Source organism: Halictus rubicundus, chromosome 12 (assembly GCF_050948215.1).
Source record: "Halictus rubicundus isolate RS-2024b chromosome 12, iyHalRubi1_principal, whole genome shotgun sequence".
NCBI classification, from domain to species: Eukaryota; Metazoa; Arthropoda; class Insecta; order Hymenoptera; family Halictidae; genus Halictus; species Halictus rubicundus.
This window is the reverse complement of record NC_135160.1, coordinates 5,838,409-5,863,540: the sequence shown is the minus strand read 5'-3', so window position 1 is coordinate 5,863,540 and position 25,132 is coordinate 5,838,409. Positions and strand designations below refer to the sequence as shown.

Sequence of the window (25,132 nt, the reverse complement as noted above, 5' to 3'; positions counted from 1 at the left end):
TCAGGCCCGGAGATACCGATCGGTCCCTATCGGGCTTAATTAACGCGGACACCCCCCCCCCTTTCCTTCGCCCACCTGGAGAACCCGAGTCCTCTCGCCATGTAAATAATGCCGGGATCCCTTTCGACGCCGAAAATCTCCTCTTAATTAAATCAGACGGCGATGAGGCGTGCTAGTGCATTACTTTTTGCGTCAGAACCAACTAGAACGTAACTCCGCAAGTATGACTGCGTTAGAAATGCATATATCGTATTGCACTCAAAGCCTAAACAATTGAATGACAATTTTCACAAGGGACAATAATAAAGAGTTTCTCGTACAGCGTCAAGTATATTAAAAATCGTATGTTTCAGAGAAATCAATCACTACTAAAGTGCAAACAGGACCCAACAAAAATGGAGACCGTTAGCAAAGTGCGAACAGGGCCCAACAAAAATGGAGACCGTTACCAAACTGTAAACAGGGCCCAACAAAAATAGAGAGCGTTACCGAAGTGCAACCAGGGCCCAACAAATATGGAGACCGTAATCAAAGTACAAGCAGGGCCCAACAGAAATGGAGACCGGATACCAAAGTGCAAACAAGGCCCAACAAAAGTGAAGACCATTACCAAAGTGCAAACAGGGCCCAACAAAAATGGAGACCGGATACCATAGTGCAAACAAGGCCCAACAAAGGTGAAGACCATTACCAAACTGCAAACAGGGCCCAGCAAAAATGGATAGCTTTACCGAAGTGCAGCCAGGACCCAACAAATATGGAGACCGTTACCATATTACAAACAGGGGCCAACAAAAGTGGAGACCGGTTACTAAAGTGCAAACGGGGACCAACAAAAGTGAAGAGCACTACCACAGTGCAAACAGGGCCCAACAAAAATGGAGACCATTACCAAAGAGCAAACAGAGCTCAACAAAAATGGAGACCATTACCAAAGTGCAAACAGGGTCCAACAAAAATGGAAACCGTAATCAAAATACAAACAGGACCCGACAAAAATGGAGACCGGTTACCGAAGTACAAGCAGGGCCCAACAAAAATGGAGACCGTTACCAAAATGCAAACAGGGCCCAACAAAAGTGGAGACCGGTTACCAAAATGCAAACAGGGCCCAACAAAAGTGGAGACCGTTACCAAAATGCAAACAGGGCCCAACAAAAGTGGAGACCGGTTACCAAAATGCAAACAGGGCCCAACAAAAGTGGAGACCGTTACCAAAGTACAAACAGGGCCCAACAAGAGTGAAAACAGCTACCAAAGTGCAAACAGGGCCCAACAAAAATTGCTGCAGCCTCCAACACACTCAACATCCCACTGAAATGCGAGAATTACGCAACGTCCCGGAGAAAACCGTAAGATTTCACGATCGCGTAAAGAGAGCTCGCGCAAAGTCTTAAATCGCAGGTTCGCGGCTCGGCTTCCGCGAACTAACGGCTAAGGGAATGGACCAGTGAACTCGAAACAAGTTTTTCCCCATTGAACAGACGCATAAATAAGGGGGGTGGGGGGAGGGCTGGTGTCCCCGGGGGAATCACGGCTAAAGAGAAATAGCAACGCCGCGATCCAAGGGGATGGCCTTCTTAGATAGTCCGGGCCGGCTGACGATCATTAACGGTGCCAGTCGGTAGAAAGTTATAGGAGAGCTTGTTCGCGGTCGCCGCAAAGAATGATTTCCGGTCCGCGGCTAACGAACCGCGATATCCGGTGTCCAGACATGCCCGTATCCGTTTACCGAACACAGAGGGTGGCCGTGCACTCTCTGCCGTTTCACCTCTGTCGTGTTACCTGCCCTGATACTGCGCGTGTACCAAGGTATCGCTTTTCTGGCAGAAGACCGTCTCCTTCGGACGGGATCCAGGAAACAACCATGGGAATCCCGTGTCCCTTCGAACTTGTCCGTGGAACGCCTTTCCGGACACTTAAACGTTCGTCTTCCTGTCGCCGGTATTTGCTGTCTGGGAATTTTGTTTGTTTTCTCTCGTTTGTTTTCGAACTTGCTCGAACATCATGTAGTACAATTGTACATCCATATGTATCCTCGCTTGCCTGTGCAGAACAGATGAGAAATACTATAATTATTGTTGCGTACAATATCAACCCCGTTGTCACTCTGCTGGAGATCAATAATTTTGCGTGTCGCCTACCTATAATCAGCGAAGAGATATCTGTAACGGAATCGAAGAGAGCAGCAGAGTACAAATAATCGAGAGTAGTTCGCGAGGCGTGCGAACACGTGGTCGTAAAGCCCACGTGGAACACAGTGATCATGCTACGTAATAGTAGAACGGAGCCGTACAACGTCGTGGCTCGATTTAATTGGTTTCTGTGTGTATGCACATGTACATCACGCATCGATCGAACTGGTGCTGCTATTTCCGCTCTACTCGTTTGTCTACGGGACACTAGAATTTGACTTACATACCGTGCGAGTAATAATGACATTGTTTATGCAATCTAAAAATTGTCCACCTCGATTGCGAAAAACAGTAGAAGATGTTTATAATAATTTTAATTGGTTGAATATATCAGTGTTCTTAGACTCTTTTAATCTTCGTGCTATTTGAAATTGCTCATTTTTCTCATAAATGCACAAAATCCGCAGTGTATCGACGAATGTAACAGCTCGACGTAGGATGACGAAGGGTCAAGGGTTAATATAGGGAAAATTGCGCAGAAGAAGACGAACCGAGCCGGAAAAGAGGGAAGCAACCCGCGGCGCGACGTCCCCGGCGATTTATTTATGCGCCGGGCAAGCGTCGCAACGCGTCGAACACAGGGGATCGATCGTTAAACCAGGTAACGCGTGTCCCCGCGTGCGTTGCAACTTCGCCAGGTAGTGCTCAGGTGCGTTCTCGCGCTCGTAAATCGGGCCACGTACGTACACTTGGCGTGGAAGTCGCGGCGTCTGAGCGACGCCTTCCTCGAGAGGATTCGACTCGTTGGCGAATACTCGTCGCGAGCCGTGGTAATCCGTCATGATCCCCGACCGTACGGAGAAAAATCAACGGGACGACACCGAGCGAGAGAAAGAGAGAGATCCGTTAGGCGATTATTAATGGTGGGACAGGCGCCCGGTCGCGTTGGTTCCTTTACCGCCGACGATAACGATACCACGGGTTCTTCGCCTGCCTTCCCCCTTTGATTAGAAATATCTCAATGGGACGCTCCCCGGGGAATTACAGATCATCGTACGACCATTCGAGCTAAGTGGTTGTCAGTGGGGGATCATGGACGCGGAAGACGCCGCACGAATGACTAGGTGCGACCCGCTCCTCGCCGACTAATGGTGATTTATCGTGGGACATCGAAAGGTTTGTTTATTTGTTTGCCCCCTCGCCGATCGATCATCGCGACGTCGCAATTAAAGGACAGACTGACGGACACGCGTTTCCGCGATACTCTTTCGCAGATGACGCCATTTTTACCAATGTTCTGTCGAACTTGATCGATTCTGTCGCCGTACACGAACCAACTGAACGGAGAAAATTGGGGAAGCTATTATTGTCTCGTGCAATGTGATTGTCGGATTAGAAATGCAATTTGAAAGAAACTGTGTTATCGTAAACAAGTTGATAAGGATTTCTCACGTGGATTAGACTCCCCTCGTTCCTGTGGTGTTAGGGTTTCGGATGCTCGGCAACTTATGACCCCGTTCACCAGGGCTGTCTCTGCTAAGTCCCCATAGGATTCCCACAGAGTCTCCACGGTCTCCGCCTAGGCTTGCACATTTCGGGAGCGTTTTGTCGCGACCAGGAGCGTATCGGTGGCCCCCCGAGGGAGGTGCATGGCCCAGGTGTAATCGCTCGCGTGTCCATTGAATCTACTGGCAAAGGGGATATTGCGGCGGGTCAGTACACCTTGTAAACACGGAACACGTTCACCGAGGGCCCCCTCTAAGCTGGCAAGAAGTGAGTGGCAGGATGAATACGGCTGATTACATTCAAGAGGGTTTTTCAGCCGGGCGTGCAGCGCGCCGGTATAATAACGCCGGTTAGTCTGTCTCTCTCGCTATCTTCTGCTTCTCTCTTTCTCTCTCTCTTTCTCTCTGTATCTTTCTCTCTCGACCATGGTCCAGCGGACGTTGCGTATCTCTGGCATTGTGCCAGCATTATTCGCAACGCGTTTTCACGGGGCTCGCGACGCGTGGACGGGATCTAAGTACCGGTGTTATATGATCGGTCCTTCGCCTCGGGACACGCAGGTTGTAAAGCACGGCCTCTCTCCGACTATACCCCCGTCCCCCCGTTGCCGTATTATAAATCGCGTCCCGGCTCTAATTGCATCTGCTATCTCGCGTACCTGTCTCCCTATTGTTCTTAATCCCTAATTGATGACCTTGGCCCGTGATGACGGCGATACACGCTACCGGGCGAGCCGCCCCGATCGCTCGTCCCGCGATACCCGATTATCGAAACAGGATACGAGACGCTTGCCAAGTGAAAAATACTAGAATGTTTTACTGGGAGAACCTCTGAGCACCGTAGAAATGGTCGGATTTGAAATTTTTTTACAATAACGAGGGACCATTAGACAAACGAAAAAAATATGATTGCATAGGAGATGAATTGGTCTAGTTGTATAAAAAGTTTCAGAATTTTCCGAGCTTCCCTAGCCGGTTGGAAAAAATGAGAAATCGGTCCGACCCATAATGGCATCGTCCGAGACTCGTAGCTCGTTCCCAACCCATAAAATCGTACTGGTAGACAAACAAAAAATATGATTATATACGGGATGAATTGGCTCGATCAGATAAAAAATTTCATAATTTTCCGAGACTCCCTAATTGGCTAAAAAAAAAAAAGAAATAGGAAACCAGGCGATAATGGGACTAGTTCGAGTTCAACGAGACTCTGAACAACGCGGGACACGGGATTAACGAGTACCGATTGGTAGCCACGTGTTGCCGTGTGGATACGTTAGGCAAATAATCAGTATAACTCGACGGCGGATAGTGGCGCGCTTAGGCGAGTAGCCACCACCGGCCGTTACACAGTCGCCATTAACCGGGATGACAAGACTGGTTCTTCTCGCGGCTCCGCGATAGGAATGAAAGGGCCCCGGTGCACCTAATGTCCGGATGACCCGGCAGAAATCACGCGTCCGGGGCCCCCATTTCATTTTGAACCGGCCGACCCCGCTTAATAAGGCCCCGGGCTCGGTAAATTTTCGCAGCCAACTAAAAGCCAATTAACGCCGCGAAAAAAACCGGGCCGGAGACGGACAATGTTGCAATCTGTTCAACCACCGGTACACTCATCACCGGCGTTAATCTGTAATGACGATCTTCGGATTGCCGGTGATTGATGGCGATCCTGATCGACACCGTCCACAATGCTTCCGTCCGGCTTAGGCGTTGAGTAATGAATGCAACGGACGCCTTTCTCCGCTTGTCCGGTAATAATACGCGATACCTTGTAATAACCATCCGCTCGGAAGATCCGGAATATACAGGCGCCGTGAACGACGTTCGGAATTACTCCGCTTCGTCGATGCACGTCGATAACGTCGTTCGACGCAATCTTTACGCTTCGGGAACCAATAGTCTCAAAGATCCTCATCAGGAAATCGCTTCTACTCGTTCGCAGACAAATTTCTGTTTCAACCAGGAGAACCGACTATCTAAAAGACCAAAGTTCATGGATTTTTATGCGAAATAAAAATATGCCACGTTTGTAGCGTTATTAATAGGATTTTCAATCGTTCTGACGTGCCAAAAGGAAGCTCAAAAATCATCTTCCATATAACAATTCCAAACGAGATTACAGTACTTACTCGATATATGTCCAAAACACGGGCCTGGCCAGAGACATATATCCCGTAAAAAAAGACAGTTAAGCTTTACAGGTCTCGGTTCACGGCCCCACACGGGGTATACTCCGCGGCAGTGGGGATAGCTCTGGGACTTCTATCCGCGAGGCATTCGGGACATATATCGAGTAAACACTGTATACTGAGGGTGAGTTGTTAGTTCAGTGAAAACGTAGAAAAGCTACCATCCGTGTTCATTACTGAACTAGACTCACGAGAGAACTTTTTGCGGATGAATATTTATCGGGATCCACGCTTCGATCTCGTTAAATTGCTACCGTAATGATCGTAGTTTCTCGCGATTCCACGAGTACCAGGAAAAACGTAGAAAAGCTGTCACCCGTATTCATTACCGACACGGGCGAACGAGAGAACTTTTTGCGGATTAATATTTACCGGGATCCAGGAGATCCACGCTTCGATCTCATTAAATTGCCGTCGTGATGGCCGTCGCTTTTCGCGATACCACGAGTACCCGCAAAAACGTAGAAAATCTGTCAGGCGGAGCAGTATCGCGCAACAGTTTCCCCGGCGACAATCATCGGTACGGGACGTCTAATAACAGACATTTAAACTGCGAAGTACCGCGTCGTGCCGCTGCCCGCAATTACGTCGCGATTACGCCTAGCGGAAGTCGTCATTAACACGACTCGATGGAAAATAAACATTGTACGAAAGTAAAATGAACGGTAAGAAGGAAATGCCGTGCATCGCCGCGTTCCTATTACGGTACCGTTAGGAAACCGTGATTTTGTTCGGTTTGGAAAACGTATCGCGAAGACGCGCGACTACCGAGAGGCAGAAGATTCAACATTGTGAACGCCAGAGTGGAAAAGCCGGGTTACGGCCAGACCGGTGTGCGGCTCTTATCAACGAGCAACGGTATATCGTTATCTCATCAACGGTGTGTTACAGGAAATCGTCGCGATTCCTGGAGGACTGCACGGGTCCCTGCGCCAGGCTTATTATTAAGATAGGGGAAAACATATCCGAGCTGCAATTAACCCCGAGATCGTACTATCGGGAGTAATTATCCCCGGTTCGACGGGCCCCCTTGACGCAGTCTTTCAAACCCGCGGGGTAACTTGTCTACGGCTTTTCGCATATTTGATATGGAACCTCGATAATTATTCACTCGATATCCATGGAGCATCATTCTCAGAAGCCGTTCCACAAAAAAATCGACTTTCCCTGACAAGAGTATGCGGAATTTGTCGTTAATATTATGCAATATTTTACACAATGCGCATAAGAAACGGAGTATCCAATTTCCCCGTCAGAGGATCCATAAAATCCTGGATCGGTACCGAAGTCGAACGCGTAGGTTGTTAATTCAATTAAAATCCCGAGTGAAACGAACGGCGGCGAAGAGGCTCGCGGTTGATTCGACTTCCTGATCCGGCGAAACGTCACCGTTAACGATGAAACAGAGTCGTTAAAGAACCGATTAGACCGGTGACGCAACCCGACCGGCCTCCCACCGCGGTAATGAGTTTTCTAACGCGCGAATACGATCTTAATGACGGCTATTAAGGGCTCGACGCGTCGTTACGATGTGCCCGGCACCGTCGGCACCACGGTTGCAGAACTGTCGGCTCGACGACCGTGGGATATCACCTGCGAATCTGTTTTGCAACCGGGGGACACCCGGTAGGCGTGAGACGTCGACCTTGATTTTTGCCGGACGTTAATTCGCCAATGATTACAGCGAGCTGGACCACTTCAGGATGGCCCAGATCGGACCCCGGACACGCGTGCACTCGCGTACGCATGAGCCGGAGGTTTTCACAAGCGGTACACCAATCTACGATCATGTTATTTCCATAAAAATGCGATTCGTGTCGGGGACGAGGAACTGGGAATGATCGGGGATAAGTAAACGGGGAGAAACTGTTCTACTGTAAAGCCTCGATCTAAGCCGTAAGGAACTACACGATCTTAGTTCGCCTATCCCCTCCACTGGGGACATACCTCGCGAGGGGCCGAGAAGCTCGAGCTGAAGACTGTACTAATCGATTAATTGTAATTTTAATTTTATTCTATAGTTGGGAAAATGTTGGATTTGTTTGAGCAACAATTTCGTAACTAATTATTTCTTTCCAAAAATGAAGAGGTAAGTGGATTGTGTATGTTCATGTAAATTTTCTACGCAGAAGTTACGTAGAAATTTCTCTCGTGATACGATTTCAATTGATAATGATACGACGATATTTTTAAATTCTTCTGATGTTTCTACTTCTTCGAACGTCTCCCACTTTTACCGGGAACGCATAAAATCCACATTCCCAAGATAAATGCACTTGCTACCCGCTAATAACTACGTTATCTCCTATAAACCTAGTATTTAGCATCTAACTAATATCGATCGAATGCAAAACCAGCCGAAGCAAGTAAAAATAGAAGCGAAATGGTAAAGAGACTCACTCATTCATTTTTAATTGAATTTAAATTGTAGTTCGAGCGACTAAGCCTAATTCACATCGAACCGGTCCTGATCCCAATGATCCAGTCTAATGCAGCGGCCTAATTAATCTAGCTCGCCTAAGTGAAACGAACAAGAAACTTATCCTCGTCCGAAGGCAGTAATAAGCATCTTGCAGTAATTCTAAGTGCGTTTGGCCACTATGCCGACGTTTCCACGCGGACTAATGATTACGTAAAAAAAGGAACGAACTTTGATAGGCATCGAGGTGCTGATAACCGACGATTATCTGTCGTTTTGTTGGAAATGATTACCTGGAAAATCTTCGATTTTCACGGGGCGATGACACCTCCCTCTTCTTAATAAAACAGGACACAGGAAATTAAATAACGATTTGCGAACGCTAATTTCAGCGGACACGTGGCTTAACTGTTCCTTCACCGGGCACCCTACTTATTCACAATTATCCTGTTTGCAAATCAGCGGGAAAATTTTTCTCTTCGACATCTTCCAGAGACAGAGATTATTTACCACCATTACGAAACTCACGCGTGATCGACTCGCCGCGACGATTTATTCCGGAGAAGTGAGAGAGCGAGCAGAAATATCCGCGCCGTGCATAGATCGCTCGATCCTGCTCGATCCTATTCGATCCTGCTCAATCGTAATTGCCGGGCGAGCTGGCTTTTTGCCATCACCAGGAAACGATAGCACGAACCGAAGAAAGATAACGTTCCCGGTTTAATGGACAATGATCGCGAGGCCACCGGACAGGATCGCGAGCTTCTCTTCTTCTTCTTCTTCTTCTTCTTCGCTGTCTTTCGCGAACTTCCACGCGAATCTATCGCGTTTTTACGATCTGTGCGCTAGTCTTCTAACATAAATCCCCGATCAACCTGTCGAGGCGAAAACTGGAACAAATTTTTCCCTTTCTTTTCCGTTCGGTTATTTAGATCAGGTTATACTTCGATTGCAAGGTTGAAGTGTTGTTCAGACGACGTGCCAAGCAGTGAAGCAGTTCTTTTCCATCTACTTTCGATTTTTAAGTCTCTCTCGCATTGCAACTTAATCAAACGATTGTGGAGAGAAACAAATTTTTCATTTGAGATTCTTCTTTCGGTGGACGATAGCCGACGATCCAGACACGGGGCAGAAATGGATAAAAACAGGTAGACAGCGAGGAACAAAATGAACAGAGTGATCTATCGAGGATAGGATGATGAAGACCGCGAATCATCGAGGAGGAAGCGACGTGGAAAGTCGTTGGGAGTCGACGAACGATGAAGATTCTATCGGGATACGTGCCTCCCCTGAAGACACGTCCGCGGGTTCAGGAGAGGCCCACAGGATTCTATTCTACTCTGAAATCAGGAACCGTTTCGGAGTCAATGCACGGAGTCGTGTGGCACGTGTGCGCATACGGTATGAAGCCGAGCACGCATCGCTCGGTAGATGCAGAGAGAAAGAAGAGATCGAGAGGGGGGGGTGGGAGGAGGGGAAGATAGAGAAAGAGCCTAAGCGCGGCAGCGCATCCGGTCGCGACGGACAACAATCCCGCTAATTGTCGGCGGGATTTTCAGGCCCCGAGAGTCGTATCTCATTAGGACCACCAGCCGGGAGACACCGAGTCAATCAATCCGTGCCCCTGGGGCCTCATCGCGTAACAAAGAACCGGATTCACGCGACGAACAAAAGGGAGAGTTCTACTCCCTCGCGATCCTCGGCGCATTTGCATGCGAGCAGACGATGCTCGGAACAGGACCCTCTTGCCTGCTCGAGGAAGTCGAGAGATCTTCCTCGCGGAGACTCGATCTTTAACCAATGCACCCCGACGTCTTCTGCTCCTACGTTGCAAACCTGTTCTGCACCCCGAACAAACCTCGAAAATCCTTGATGGGAACCAACTGTTACGCTGTTCGACACGAAATGCCCGATTTTAGAATGCAAATCGTATTACTAGACTCCGGATCTAAAATACAATTTTTAAGCATCGAGAGCAGGCCACAGAAACTGAAGGTAAGTTAGCGCGGGGAGTCATAGACGCCAGATCAAGACTTGTTCCCCCACTCTGATTTCCCCTTCTACCGCGCTATTCCCCCACGTTTCCGCTACAGCCCGGTCACGTGACGCGTTCAGCCTCTGTCGTGACTAACCCGGTACTGGCAGAGAGAGGGTAACCTTTCCCCCTCGATTCGTGCTCCCTCCCCTAATCTGGCGACTGTGACGCTAGTACGTGTGACCGCTCAGCCAATATTTCGCTTGAGCCGAAAATTCGTGTGAGTCGGGGCGTGCCCTTCCTTCCAATACACTTCTTCTCAACTCCTGATAATACCAGAAGCCGAGGAGGAGAGGGGGAATAGTAGAGTTCAGCCGAATCGAGTTTCGAGGTTGAGGGGAGAAGAGAATGGACGCGACAATGGGTCGAGGTGCGTGGACTTCGGCTTCCTCGTTTCGGGAAGAACGGAGCAAGAGAGGAAGAGGAAGCGAGTCACGCTCACGTCATCACGAATGCTGCCTGCATTCGCGACCCCCGTCACCTCGGCCTTCGTCCATCCCGCGTCTAACCACGACGTCGTTGCTTCCAGAGTCACCTTTCTCCTCCTCTCTCTCTCTCTGCGTCCATGTCCGTCGAACCCCACGGCCTGGGCACCGTGGGTACACGTGCTGAACGCGGACCAACCGCGAAGCGGGGACACGGAATATTCAACGGCCGCGATCGGGTTTCATTGACGCTGCGAAAGCAGTCGGAGGAATTAGAAGAGGGTTCTTGTACCTCGTTCTTAACAGCCACGGGATCCGCTCGAGCAAAAGAACCAAACGCTGCCTGCCTGGACACGAGAAGACCGACCGAGCCTGGCTCTTCGGGTCCTAAATACACGTTCGAGGGTCCTCGGACTCCTAACAAGGGACTTCGTCCTGTCCTGGTGAAATTTTGAAAATAATACAGCAATTTTCAACTTTTCTCATGTTCCCGCTGTTTTTTAATTACACCCACTAATTTTTGCGTAGAAAATTCGCTTGCGAGTGAAGCAGCGTGTAGCGAAGGACGCCGTAGTCTAAATGGCACTTTCTTGCGCTAGGATCCACACGTTGAATTCTCATTGGTCTACTCGGAACGAGACGAAGAGTGGAGAGAAAGAGCAAACACGCTTGCGAGTAAAGTAACGTGTAGCAAAGTACACTGTAGTTAGAATGGCACTTTCTTGGGCCAGAAAGAGTTCTTAGGCCACCGAGACCAAGATTATAGGGACAAAGAGCAGGCACGCGCGCGAGCGAAGGTAGCAAAGGAGACGACGAGGAAGAAGAAGAAGAAGAGGAAGACCAAGATCTGGCAACCGCGGCCGCGACGAAACGAAACGAAACGAAGCGGATCCCGCGGATGATTCCTCGTAGGTTAGCCTGGCCGCAGCTCCGGTCGATCTCCCTCATTAACATTCGACTCTTTGTCTCTGTCGTTGTCGCGGCCGTCCTACTCCGTAAGGTCGTCCCGGGTTCTTCTCCTCGCTTCCTTCGCGTCTTCTTCTTATTGCCCCAACCGGTCGACTTTTAGTAGCCCTCTGCCCCCTTCTCCTTTCACCGTGTCCTCTCCTCATCTCGCTTTGGGCCCCGCTGTCTCCTTCTCGGGCCCTCCCGGGCCCAATCTTCTCCCTCCGCGCGCGCGACACCACGAAAAAACCTGGACGGCTCGAATACTCGCGAACATGCTCCTGCCACTTCCTCGTTTGTTCCTGCTAGTTCCTGTTTGATCGGTTCTTCCATACTCTCTTTTAATCGCTGTGTTATAACATTTTCTATGATGATTAATTGCATCGTAGTTTCTAAAGTTCACAGCACCTGTGTCTATTTTGATGTCTCAACGATAAATCGATTTATAATTGCTCTAGACGGTGAAAGTCTGCAGCAATTTTGCTAGCCGTCGATGAGAATTCGCAACAAATCTTCCAGACTAATTGGTCAAATAATGTCTTCAGAATGCAAACATAATCTTTTGCTGATCGAGAACTGTGTGCTCAACACTAGACCGAGCCTTGATATAATTTCATAATTTTCTAACTTTACAATAATGTAACAGGATTGAATTTATTCAGATTTCATAAGATTTTCATGATAACTCGTATAAGCGTACTAACAAATTTCTGAAGAAAATATTTCTGTAACTTCCCGAATTGTGGAAGAAGAAATCTGAAGTCCGAAGTTCTAATGTTAATTTGTAACTATAGCTTGGGGAATATTTCTATTGTTTTGGAGTGTATACATAGAAAGATTCTGGAGAGCCGCAGCTTTGGCAGCTTCCCTCGGTCTGCAGGGACCACGGTCCGATTTTTATGGTTTCATTCAACCGGCGACCAGCCGATTCCTCCCGTTCGCTGATCCGTCCTTTCTTCGAAGGCCGATTTACATACGCAGTCGCTCTCGCCGCGAGTCGACGACGGGATTTAAAGGGTAGCTTCGAACGGGAGCAAAAAGAACGACGCCGTGGACCCGGACGGAGCCGCGTAGTGCGAGCTTTTTAATTTTACGAGGGACGTTTATCTTATGATTATGTTGATAACTTCTCGGTAAGGGCTCGTAACGTAAATTGAACCACCGGCGAGAATTTCGTGGGTGACTCATCGGTACACTAGCCCGGCAGACTTTGATCGGATTAAACGAACAGATTCGCGGAGCACTTTCGGGAATTTACAGGGAACGTTAATAATGTCAGAGAGTCGAACTATTGTGTGCATTCTGCGTTAACATTCGTGATTCATTCCTTAACTGTTACGTTTATTACATGCAAGCGACTGTTTCGATCCTCGGTGCGATTATGGACGATAAAAAATTAAATGTCGCGTGGGAAAATTCTGAAAAAAATCTAACATATTGTAGGTACTGCAGTGCACATCAGGGAATTTTTTCTGATTTTTTGATCGAAGAAATTCGTAGGACTGGAAGGACCAAGAGCAAGAGTCGAAGACAAATACAAATACATCTGAATACCAATCATCAGAATCTGATCTTTAACGAACATAAGCTGACAACTTGAAGAAACTCTGAAGAGACACCTAATCTATTCGACCTCACGAAAATTAAGAAACAAAATATAACGTACTGTCCACTGGAAAAGAGAAAAAAGGGGGGACGAAGTACCTCGCCGAAAACCGGCACAAAAGCAGCAAGAAGTCCGTGTAAAGGGCCCGGGGCATGGTCGAACATGCCCTTAAATCCGCGGAGCTTGTGTACCCGCGAGGGGACAACCTCGGACAAGGTGCACCGAGTGAGATATTGTTTAAAAGTCGGTTGCCGGCGTGGGCGGATGGTCGCGAGATAAAGGCAGTAAGTCATCAGCTGAAACAGGATTTATGGGTGAGGTATTACCGGTGTTCGCGGATCGGTGCCGATACCATCTCGGACAACCGGCAACGAACTTTCACCGTCTCGTGGAGCGAGGATTCGTGGGACACCAGCGAGTTCAAAGTTCAGGAGTGTTCGGGACAGTGTTCGAGACTGTTCTTCCACGCCGCGGAGCGAAGCAAAGCGAAACGGAATGGAACAGAGTGGAACAGAGTGGCACAGAGTGGAACAGAGTGGAACAGAGTAGAACAGAGTGGAACAGAGTGGAAGAGGATTCGACGGTACGACGTCGACGACAAGATCATATCTGGTTTTTCATCGGCGACCGAGTAAGACGTCGTTAATGCAACGCCGGGGACCGTTTTCGTTCGGCACGCTGGAATCTGGGACGGCCGACCAGGCCAGGATCCACGGGATCAGATTGGAAACCCGTTTTAAGGATTCAGAAGCGAGTCGTGACCAAGACATTAGCGAAATTACTCGGCTCTTCGGCTCCGATTCTACTGCCTATCGAGATAGTATTTCCTGCCGAGGGAAACGCCGGGCTTCTATCTCGCTACTTAATTCCCGGGCCCGCGTTTATTTACAGTTACCGGGGGCACCCTGATCGCCCGCACCGTGTACCCCGGGCGAAAAACACGGTGAATCAGTGCTGGCGACAGGTGCGAGAGGGATGCTCCTCTGTCTGACGGCTCCCGAACGCATCGTTTTATCAATAGTAGTTTTAGGAAAGATGTGACGTCACTTAGAGACTTGGTCCAGAAAAATTATATTCTCCATTTCTGTTCACGAATATCTAGAAATATTAAGAGAAAATATTAAGATTATTATATTTAATATTAATTATTTAGATTAGTTTTAACGTCGATTTACATGCAGAAAAATTGTCAGATCCTCAAAGTCTTAAGTTGGTCCCCTCAATTTCTAATGCCAATCAATAACATTAAAACAACTATGTTTCTAAACTATCATTTCAAGATTCCTGAGTCAGATTAATTAAACGAAACTTCAAACCTCTTCTAGAATCGACGAAAATCAACGACTCGCCAGGAAGACGATTAACATGCCTCATTAACAGAACCTGAAACATTGTGCCAATCTAAACACGTAAAAGTTCTAGAATCCAAAGATTAGGGAGCAGATCCCATCCTGTTCAACAGGATTCCCGATTACAAGATGTACCGGGTGAGACGAAACATCTCAAAGATCTCGTTTCGACCTTCGTTTATTCGATCTCAAGGCTGGCGCGAGAGATCGTCCGAGTGTCTTTCCCTCTCGATCAATGGTATCAACAACAGGAGAATTTGCACGCCATAAACGAGCAGCGTCTGAAAGGCGAAAGGATCCAGCACGGTACCTGCGAGCTGCTCCGAACGATTTAAATTATGCTCGCTATGGTTTCGCCGCGAGGCTGGATCCACGGGAGGGAATCGCGGGACGGTTTTAGACGCTTTGTCTCGCACGGCACGTTTGCCAATTAGTATTCAGTCCGGTCGGGACACCCAGTGCAAGCCCCGGCGTCTATATACATATAAGACACCGGCTTCTCCAAGTAAACTTGTTTATCAAGTTATACACGGCGGCGAGCGATCGAGGATCTCGCGGACGACCGGTGTAGAACCAGTCAAACAGAAAGAGAGAGAGAGAGAGAGAGAGAGAGAGAGAAAGAGAGAGAGAGAGAGAGAGAGAGAGAGAGAGAAAGAGAGAGAGAAAGAGAGAGGGCTCCGTGACGCGTTTCTCTTTCGTTTCGCGAAAGAGCACGCGTGTTTTGATCCTGATAGCTCCGACTTCGGAGCGTTCATCCTTGAAGAACGACTTTGGGAGACTGCTCCGACGAAACACTAACTTGAATGTCCATAAAATTTGGTGGAACGATAGATTTACGTTCGTAATAAACGCAACAATCATTTTAATCGTGGAGGTTTGTCCAGTTTTTGAGAGAAGTGTGCGCAAAGTTTTAAGAATTTTTAATGAAAATATTCTCAGCACTGCCTCCAGATATCCCCTTTCAGATGCAACAAGATTTACGGTCAAATGTTTGCCAGTTTCCAAGAAAAAAATTCGTAAATGGCACCTGCAGCCGTTTGCAAAGAATCAGCGCCTATAAACAGTGACCCAAAGAAAATGTACTATCTTCGGCAATTATTACAATTTTTTAATGAGAATATTCTCAGCACTGCCTCCAGATATCCCCTTTCAGATGCAACAAGGTTTACGGTAAAAGGTTTGCCAGTTTCCAAGAAAAAAATTCGCAAATGACACCTTCAACCGCTTGTAAAGGGTGACAATAAGAAAGTGCCTCATCTCCGTCAGTAATTAAACGACTGGATCAGGCTAGTTGCGGAATCGTGAAGGATGCAGGATGCCCAGAAAGTGTTCCACGAAAGTAGCCAAGACACGGCATTTGCCGGATGTGTTTCGCGCGACGTAGGTGGCACGGCGGGAGCAATAACACGAGAAAACGCGAGAGAGAACCCGCGGGGCCCGGCAAGGAGGCAAGAAGTCGGCCACCGCAGCCAAGGAGTCATGCGATAACGCCGCATACATCTCCGCGTCGTGTCAGGACGAGATGTACCGCGCGATTAAAGATAGGCGAACAGACCCGGGACTCGCCACTTACTTCGATCGCTCGTTTTAACATCGAATTACATAAATCTCGCCTCGCTGACTGATCAAACAGATGGAATTGCGCGGCGATAGTCCCCCGTGCCTCGGGACCCATGCCTCATACCAGACCGCTGATGAACTATCTGAACCCCGGTGCTTAATTCCCAGTCCACCGGATATCTTGATTCTCGCGGGCAACGCGTACGCGAAAATCTGCGCCTCTTCGGGTCCCCTTCCAACAAATACTTCATACAAAATTGCTAGACCGCGGATCTTTATTCAAAAATCTGAAAACAATACATATTCTTAATTTCTTTCAATCTTTGTACCCTGTCAAATCGCGCCAACCCATTTTTGCCGTAAAAAATCCGCTGTCTAATAATTCCAATGGTGAGTCGCCCTCGAAAAATTGCTTCCTCCATCGAAAGTCTATGTGTATACGTTCAGCAACGTGCTGTTAAATTTCGGTGACGAAATCCCGGCCATTTTCGATTTTACAGCCGCCTTTCGCGTGGGCGGCGATAAAGCGCGATACTCAAACTCCGAATATGTTTCGTTGATTCTGCTCGCAGCGGTGCTGATACATGTCCACGGTGCTAATTAACATTTTACGTGACATCGTACAGGCACTGCCGTACTGATAAGAGTCGTTCTCGCAGCAAGAATGAATCATTAAAAGGATATCTTTATATTCTTTTCGAGCGTGGTATTAAACGACGACAAAAATCTGGAGTTATCGCTCGCTTTATTGATACTGCGGAGAATGTTTAATGTGTGTTTTGTTCATCGGTCGTCATACTGGGAGGAATTCAAGGTGTACGGCTGTGCCATACCTCGAAGGAAATGAGACACGCGAAACCCGCCTCGCCGCTGTGGGACATACCACGCGTTGAAATCACCGGGCCGGCGGCCGCATTAGCGTCGCGCCGGCGCTTTTATTAGCCGCGAAATGGTCCTTCGCGAGGCTCAAACTTCATCGCCTCAATAAATACTGTAGTTGAATAATATCTACGCCGCACGGTCGTGAGATTAACAAGTTCTAAACGGTGCTCAGAGGGGAAATCGTGTTTAAATCATTTTACAAGGGGACGGCCTCGGACGAGACACTTCGGGCGACCAGTTGGAAACCGCTTGACGTTCGCGAATTTTTCTCTTGGAAACTGACATTCCTTCTACGATAAACTTTTCTGCATCCGAAAGAGGACAACTCGAGGCAGTGCTAGGAATATTTTCATTCGAAAATGTTAATAATTGTCGAAGATAGGGCATTTTTCCCGGGGTCGTTTCTCAAAGACGCTGTCAGGTGACCATTGTTTCTTTTTAACTAACATTTGGCAATTTGTTTCTTGGGTACTAGTAATCGATAGACTTAGAGTCGAGATTTTCCTAGGGTCATTGTTCACGCGCGTTCTCTCTTGAAACACAAAGACACAGACGTATAAATTCAAACAATTCTTTCAGCCGCGACACTCACGATCCGAATACAATCTTCTAGAGCCAACAGCATGATTTACGAAGGTATAGTTAAGAATAGCGTTCCGACTAATTCCGTTTTAACGTCCCCATGTCGCCCGGCTATCTAACAGTCGATTTCTTCCCGGGGAAAGGTTCGGTCGCATTTTTCACGCCGGAGCGTTTCCCACCTCCCAGATTTTTCTTTCTAGGCGGAACAACAGGCTCGCTGCTGAATAGAGACCGGCTGGAAACAATGGGCACAACCCCAGCAACGTTATCAAGCTCGTTACAACGCCTACGTTGTCCGCGGCTCGTCGATCTAGTACATCTTTAGCTTGGCGCGCGTCTGACGCGGTCTTATCGTCTTATTTATACACGGTGCTCTGCGGCTTTCCTTCCAACCAGCCTGTGTACAAACACGAACGCGCACACACACCAGTTCCCTTTTTCTCCATGTTCCCCGATTCCCGCTTTAATCTCCTCTATTACGGTACAGGGCTGCTCTTAAACAACCACCTTTATTATCTACCTTGTCCGACAGACTATCTGCGAATCCGCGCTGATTTCAATATCAGCCGGTGCGCCGCTAGAAAAACGAGATCCCTCGAGCTAGTCCCTATCTTCCAGCGATATGCTCGCAGCCAGTTTTCGTTCCAACAAGCGCGGAACACGCGAAAAATCCGCACGTGATTTCCAGCGTGATCGGAGTTATCGTGGAACGGTTTACAGAAGAAATTTTGTTCGTTTCGGTCAGGCAGATAAGTTAATTAAACGTATGCGGCCTGAATTGGTTCGGCGACTCGATTAGACTGCTTTGATGCTCACAGTCTTTCGAATTTTGGAATTACTCGGAACTGTCCAGATTTTCTGAGGGAAATTAACGTTTTGTCCATTCCAGTTGACTGGACTGATGATTGCTAAATATATATTGCTATATAATAGGAATTTTTCCATCTGTTGTAATAATATTTCTACGAGAAAATCTCTAACTTCTGCTAAAAACCCTTTTTAACCAAATTATCGAGAACACCGGAGAAATGGTACAGGTCCTGTATAAGGAGTGCTTGGGGCTTCTGAAGGTCTTAATCCGGCACTGGCCACTAATAAATCACACAAAAAACCCGTAAATAAAACCACCCATCGTCTATCAACCTGATCTAAAACATCGATCGTCCCGTTGAAGAAACTGCCCACGATTTCAATATCCCCGTGCAAGACCGCCAGCAAATCGAGGTCTCTAGTTTATGGGTATCTCGGCGCAGCATCTCTCAGCCGAGAGAAAGAGAGATTTCGAGGTCATTTGGCTGGAAACAGGGGAATTCCGTGGAACCCTGTGGTACCCTTTTCTGGTATCTATTATTACGCCGAGGAAGATCTCGGAGCGGGGCTCGGCCGCGCGCGCGAAATAGAGATTTTCAGGAACACTCGGATCGCCATAATGGATCCCCCGTGAGCTCGCGAAGGTGGTGATTTCGGAGCGGGGCGTAAACCCGCCGGCAATTTTCTCCACATTATACCTCTCGTTACACCCACGTTTGTGCGCGCGGATCGCCGTTCCTCTTCGACCATGCTATACGTGACTCCGCCATTATCGCTTCCGTTGTTGCGCTCCGCCGAGATCGCTTTCGGGAAACCGAACCTGAATCCTATCGCCATTGTGGCCGAGGACGATGTCCACGTGCCCCCCTCCGGCAGATTGTGTGCAAATGATTAGCCGACGCGACTAACAGAGCAACTCGACGGCCAGATTTGTCCGTTTAATGGCAACTCACTGGTGATCGCATCAGCGGCAAACGGTACCGACTCCTGGTATCTCGATCGTCGCGAGGATCGTCGAGGCGAGTCGATCGGTTCTCGCGATCTACATCAAGCAGTCCGTTCAAAATTATTTGCAACATAGAACAATAGATATTAGGGGGGGTTTAAGTCATCACTTTGCCGATTTCCCATTTGTTTATAAAATACGCGCCTTCGAACCTGACAACTTCTGCCGAGCCTGATCGAAAGTCTGCGCTTCTGAATTTTTATCTCGGAAAGAGAATCTTTTTTTATTTTAACCTAGAAGGTCCATTTTGTCGTACTAATTTTACTTTCGCTCGAGAAATGAATTTTACAATATTTAAAAATAAAAACGCCTTGGCGGTTTGTACAGAAACGAATGTACGTGGAATATTTTGTCGGAAAAGATCGATTTGCCTAGCCACGGTGATCAAGCGATCCCGAGGATTTCCCTTTCTAATGGTTCTCCGACGACACCTGCCGCGCGATAAGTGTCCCCCGAGTTTTCAATTCCCTCGGGAGTCCCTCGGGCGGCGGCGAAGGGATAAGCCGCTGGCAGGAACAGGTGGTAAATTTTTCCCTGGGCGATAATCGCGACGAGGAACGATCAATATTTATACCCGGCCAGCGTCCGCTGATGGAGCGATCATTTATTCCGCTTTATTAATTGATTATTCAGCGAACGATGATATATGATTGTGCGCCGAGCAGCCCGTTACGAAGGCACAACTATCGGCTAGCCGACCCTGCATAAATTACTGATAACGAAGCCCACGCGGTTTCTCTAGATCTTGTTCTTCTTTATCCAGCCCGGTGTGTCATGTTGGCCGCGACGATCGAACGGCTAAATAAACTCGGCCCCGGGATGCGTTTCTTCACTCTCGGCCGGGTAAACGGCCGACTTATAAATCTGATAAACAGCTGAATTATATTCATGAATAATTCGCGACGTGCCTCGCTCCATCGAATCAGCAGGGCCGTTACCCATATTATCGTTATTGAATCAACGACACCCGACGGATTACGGGGACATAATTCAAGATCAGTGTCGCGTCTCCTCGCGTCGGTTGACGCTAATCACGCTGGAACAGCATCCCGCCTTCTCCGGTCGTCCGTAGAAGCGTCCATAGAACCTTATTTCTATCTCGAGAGAAAGCACAGACTTTCTATGCTCGATTAGCAAAATCACCGGAGAATGTCCCGGGATGCTTCGCGATTTCTTCCATAAACGATTTTACCGCGAATCCTTTGATATAAAGTGAAACGGCTCGAGAAGCTACCGTTGCACGATGACTTACTGGAAACGCGGGATTCTCGATGAAGAAGTAAATATATTTGAGACAGTAAAGGAGATAAAGAAACATAATAAACGGGACCCTAGGACTCTAGAAAAGCCTTGCTCTTAAAATTTCCTTATTCCTCGAGATAACAGCGTGAGCCCTCGATTTATCCAGAAACGGTAATGAAAGAATGCGGCTGAGGCGTGCTCGGTTGGAATCAGATGAAGATAAAGGAGGGTGATGCATGATCGCGATTAGGCCAATAGACGGGGGCCATTACGGGTAGGGCCTTATGAAGCCGCGAAGGAAGGAGGGGAGGGGAAGGCCAGATAACGAGTGCATTATGTGGATTCGGCGGCGGACTATTTCAGATTGATCTCAGATCGCAATTAGGCGCACGAAAGCGTTTCGCGGTTCGACTGAAGAGCAACGCGGGCCCTCGATCCTCGGGCCCGAGGGGGCCCGACGCGGCGCGGGTCCCGCACCCGCCCTTCCACGCTCGTTAATCTTCCCCTAAAACGTATAATTGGAGACGTTAATTGGGTTACACGGACGTGGCGCGCGGCCCGCCGAGATAAGCACTTTGTTACGTGTATCGAGGCGACAATGACCCGTTAGCCCCCGGCAGAAAAATGTTAATTAGCCGGCTGACACCCCGGGGTCGGACAAACGCCGTACGCCTATGGGCGCCGAAAAATGGCGGGACTTTTGAAACCGCCGGTCGCGAGGAGCGTTCCTCTACGCCGGGTTCTTCGCAGCGATTTTATCGGGCGATATCGCGTTTCACGAATACTCCCAGGCTCGGAGATTGATAAATAGATCGTAATCGCCGGCAGAAACAACGGGGGAATTGTTGTCTCTGTACAGGGTGTGCGGTTTCGTGTGTAGAATACTTTAACCCGATGTCAGTAACTTATCGAACACAAACAAATTTAATAATGCGAACAATATTGAATGGTATAGCAATTTTTATGAATTACTGAATTACAAAGTTACTTTCACTTTTTGTAATTTTTCCGCAACACTATAATTAAAAAAAAAGAAATATATCGTAAGGGCATTATTTCTCATTGTTCTAGTTTACTACGCTCTCTCGTTTTACAAATACCGGAAGGGCGCATTTGATGCACAAATTTGACGCACGTAGTCGGACAACCTGTATCGAGTATTCGCGTAAGAGAAATGGCGGGAAAATCCTGTTGATCCTCCAGGTCATTCGACAACAGTTTCGAAACGATTCGCTACGTATGGTAAACAAAGAAACGACTAACTGATAAAATATGTAAAACAGTAATACTAACTGACGCTCGAAGCAATATAATTATGGTAATGGCCGCGGTACAGGTTATTTAAACGACATAACGGTTACGCACGATTGAATGCGCAGAAAGATGCGCGCGCGTAATTACATAACCTATCATTGTAATGGATACTTTATTCTCCACCGAACGACGCGCTCATGGTAACGGGCATGCGTAAATCTTATGCAAAATCTCCGGTATTTGTTTACGAACTTTCTAAACAAACGATAACTCAATCTTCGCTCTCTATGACGTGTCTTTCACTATTTCATACCATCGAAACAAATTAAATCACAAAATTAGAAGTCAAAATTGTTTGACGGAATTGTCTGTTCTGCGCATGTGCGTAGCATTCAAATTAAAAATCAGCATGGCCGCCATCCATTTTAGTACCCCTTTTCTTAAAATCAATTTTTCGAAAAAAGATACGTCTTTCGCTTAGCATACGTCAACAATCATAACGGATGTCCATCATAACCTATAATCCACATATTAGCTGCCTAAAGAGAACTAGGCAGCTATTCTGATCAGCCTATAACCCCCGAAACATTTTCGTGCCTGTTGGCTTCCGGCAGAAAAAGATACGTAAAAAGATGCAGGTACTTACTTGCGAACCACCCGATAGATCCGAGGACGTCGATGTTCATAGCGTACCGAATGTTCGACGGTGAACGTGTAATTTCGCGAACACAAACCGCTCCCCGGAGATTCTCTCTCTCTTTCTCTTTCTCTTTCTCTCTTTCTCTCGTTCTGTACGCCGTGCGCGTGAACTCGAAACGACACTTTTACCGCGCGCTCGCGCGCGAGCGTGCAGGATTTTTCGAACGATTCACCGTTCCACCTCCTTCTTCGGTGTCCTATCCGGTCAGCTGGAGAGACGAGCGTGGAATCGGTCAGGGTTCGTCGCGAACAGAGTGGTCACAGTGTAGCTCGTGCCCCGGCAACATCGGCTTCGCTACTATTCCTTGGTTGCACATGTTCCTCGCTATTAAGCAGTCTTCACGCTGGCCGCGTTCACCGCGGAGATAGAGGATGCACCGAGACCAAACGCCGCGAGACGATCTGCGACAAACCATTCACGGGAAATCAGGATCACGTGACCCACACTTTACGTTCACACTGCGCGGCAAAAAAGTTTCACTACTTTCATTTGTATTTACATAGAGATCTACGTACAGTTCAAATTGGTACGAAATTTATTACAACAGCCATGGTGAATAACATACTATAACGTCTCGCGACGCCCTGTTTCTAACGTAGTTACGTTCCTCGGTAAAACCAGTCCTCGTATTTCAATCTTAAATACAGTAGAGCCTCGATTATTCGAATCCCGGTTATCCGAGTTCTTTATTGTCTGAATAAGTATAATTCGATAAAGATTTAATTTGCTACTGTAGCTAGTGTTCTATTAACCGAATATTCGTCCCATTTGAGTTTTAGGGGTTCCTAACATCATCTCGCAGAGTGTACTGATTCAGGGAGACCTCTATTGATTTTTCACGGAAATCACTGTTTCATGGAAACGCGAACCCTTCGCCTTCTAACCTTCTAGCTAAGTGCAAGTTTCTGCTAACGATGCAAGGTTGTCGAGGTTGAATGAAACGTTTCGAGGCGCCAGAAAATTGACGCAACAGGTTAGAGAATGTTCACTTACTCGTCGATGAGTGACATATTCGGGCTGGTCGAAGGGGCTTCGTTGAAACGAGGCACGTCGGATCAAAATATACGACGGATTCGTGACACGCGGTTATCGTGTGACAGCTCGGTATGCGCGGTCGCGAATTCTTGGCGCGCGACAAACAACGTAATGACCGGCGATGTTAATGCCGACGTGTTTCAACTGACAACGGAACGAAGCTAATCGTCGACGTCGACTGCGGGACACCCGTGCCCCGACATTTTTCACTGACGACACAACCGGGATCGCGTCAACTCTCTCGACCGACGGGTGAAACTGACATTCCGGGGTCGCGCGCCCGTCGAATTTTGATTCGCCGAATTGACACGCGCGGCGGACATGTCACTGTTTTGACTCCAGTATTAGATTTCGAATTTGAACCACTGAATAGTCGCGACTGGCGAACGTTGCTCTATAATCTCTGCTCTCTATTACAATCTATAATAATCAAACGAATAATGACTCGAGCAAATAAGTCCATTGAAAAATGTCCGAAGAAAATATTTTGCTATAACGGTAAAAAAAAAAAAGAACCGGAGATAACGATCATTATAATCTGTCCGGTAGTTTCAGCGTTAAAAAAAACCCCTATAACGGTACTTGCACGTTTTCATTAACTGTTATTACAATTTCTTTCAGGAACGAATTCAGATAAGCCGTTAAATGGTAAATTCAAAATCATACGAAGAAGGAGAGAAATAATAAATTCCATAAAAAGCACCAACAGCGCACGACGATTTCCGATTCGCAAACAACATTCAAAACAGATTCTGCCCGATCGTTCCAATTTGATTCGCGCAGCAGCAGCAACAGCGGCGGCAGCGACGGCGACGCACGCAACAATGTTCCTGAGGCACAAGGCAGCGTGCCGCGATTCATCGCGGGGGCATTGTGAACGGCGAAAAAAGCAGATTCCCGGGGAGACAAATAGTATCGAGGGAATGTATCTGCATGCAGAAGCAGGCGTTATCGGGTCGAGTGATCGACTAAAGAAAGAAGCGTTCTAGAGTTACCTTCTGACCGGGCAGCAGGTCCTCGGCCGCCGATCGAAACCGTGGGGATCCTTGTCGGTTCTCTCCCTCTCTCTCTCTCTCTCTCTCTCTCTCTCTTACTCTCTCTCTTTCTCTCCCGCCGACAATTATTTCCAGCGAGATCGTTTACGAAATCGTTCTTTTTGCGCCCGAGTAGGTCCGTGTACGTGTGTGTCCAACGCGAGAAGGAGAATACTGTGGCGGAACCCCTAGAGGCGTGCGAGACTGACGATGCTCGGACGCACGTCTCGAACAACCAGGCACCGGTTTCCGAGGCTTGTCCGATTCGCGTGGGTTAGCCCGCGATTGTTGGCTCTCGCGCGACGTTCGCCCGGCCTAAGAAGAGTACTTAGTTCGCGTAGTTGAGTGCGGGCGTAATAAGACTGGCTGCTGACGGCGGTAGCGCGGTTCGTGCCCGCGAGCGGCAGCAGCCATGG

General features: G+C 47.9%; 1 protein-coding gene across 1 annotated transcript in view; it reads right to left on the bottom strand.

Annotated features, from left to right (window-relative positions):
* Positions 1-22,727, bottom strand: part of LOC143359505 (uncharacterized) — an 81,572-nt gene extending 58,845 nt beyond the window's left edge. The window contains exon 1 of the mRNA XM_076797456.1: positions 22,594-22,727. The gene's annotated coding sequence lies outside the window, so the exon portion shown is untranslated. The remainder of the gene's footprint in view (positions 1-22,593) is intronic.
* Between the last annotated feature and the right edge of the window lie 2,405 nt (positions 22,728-25,132).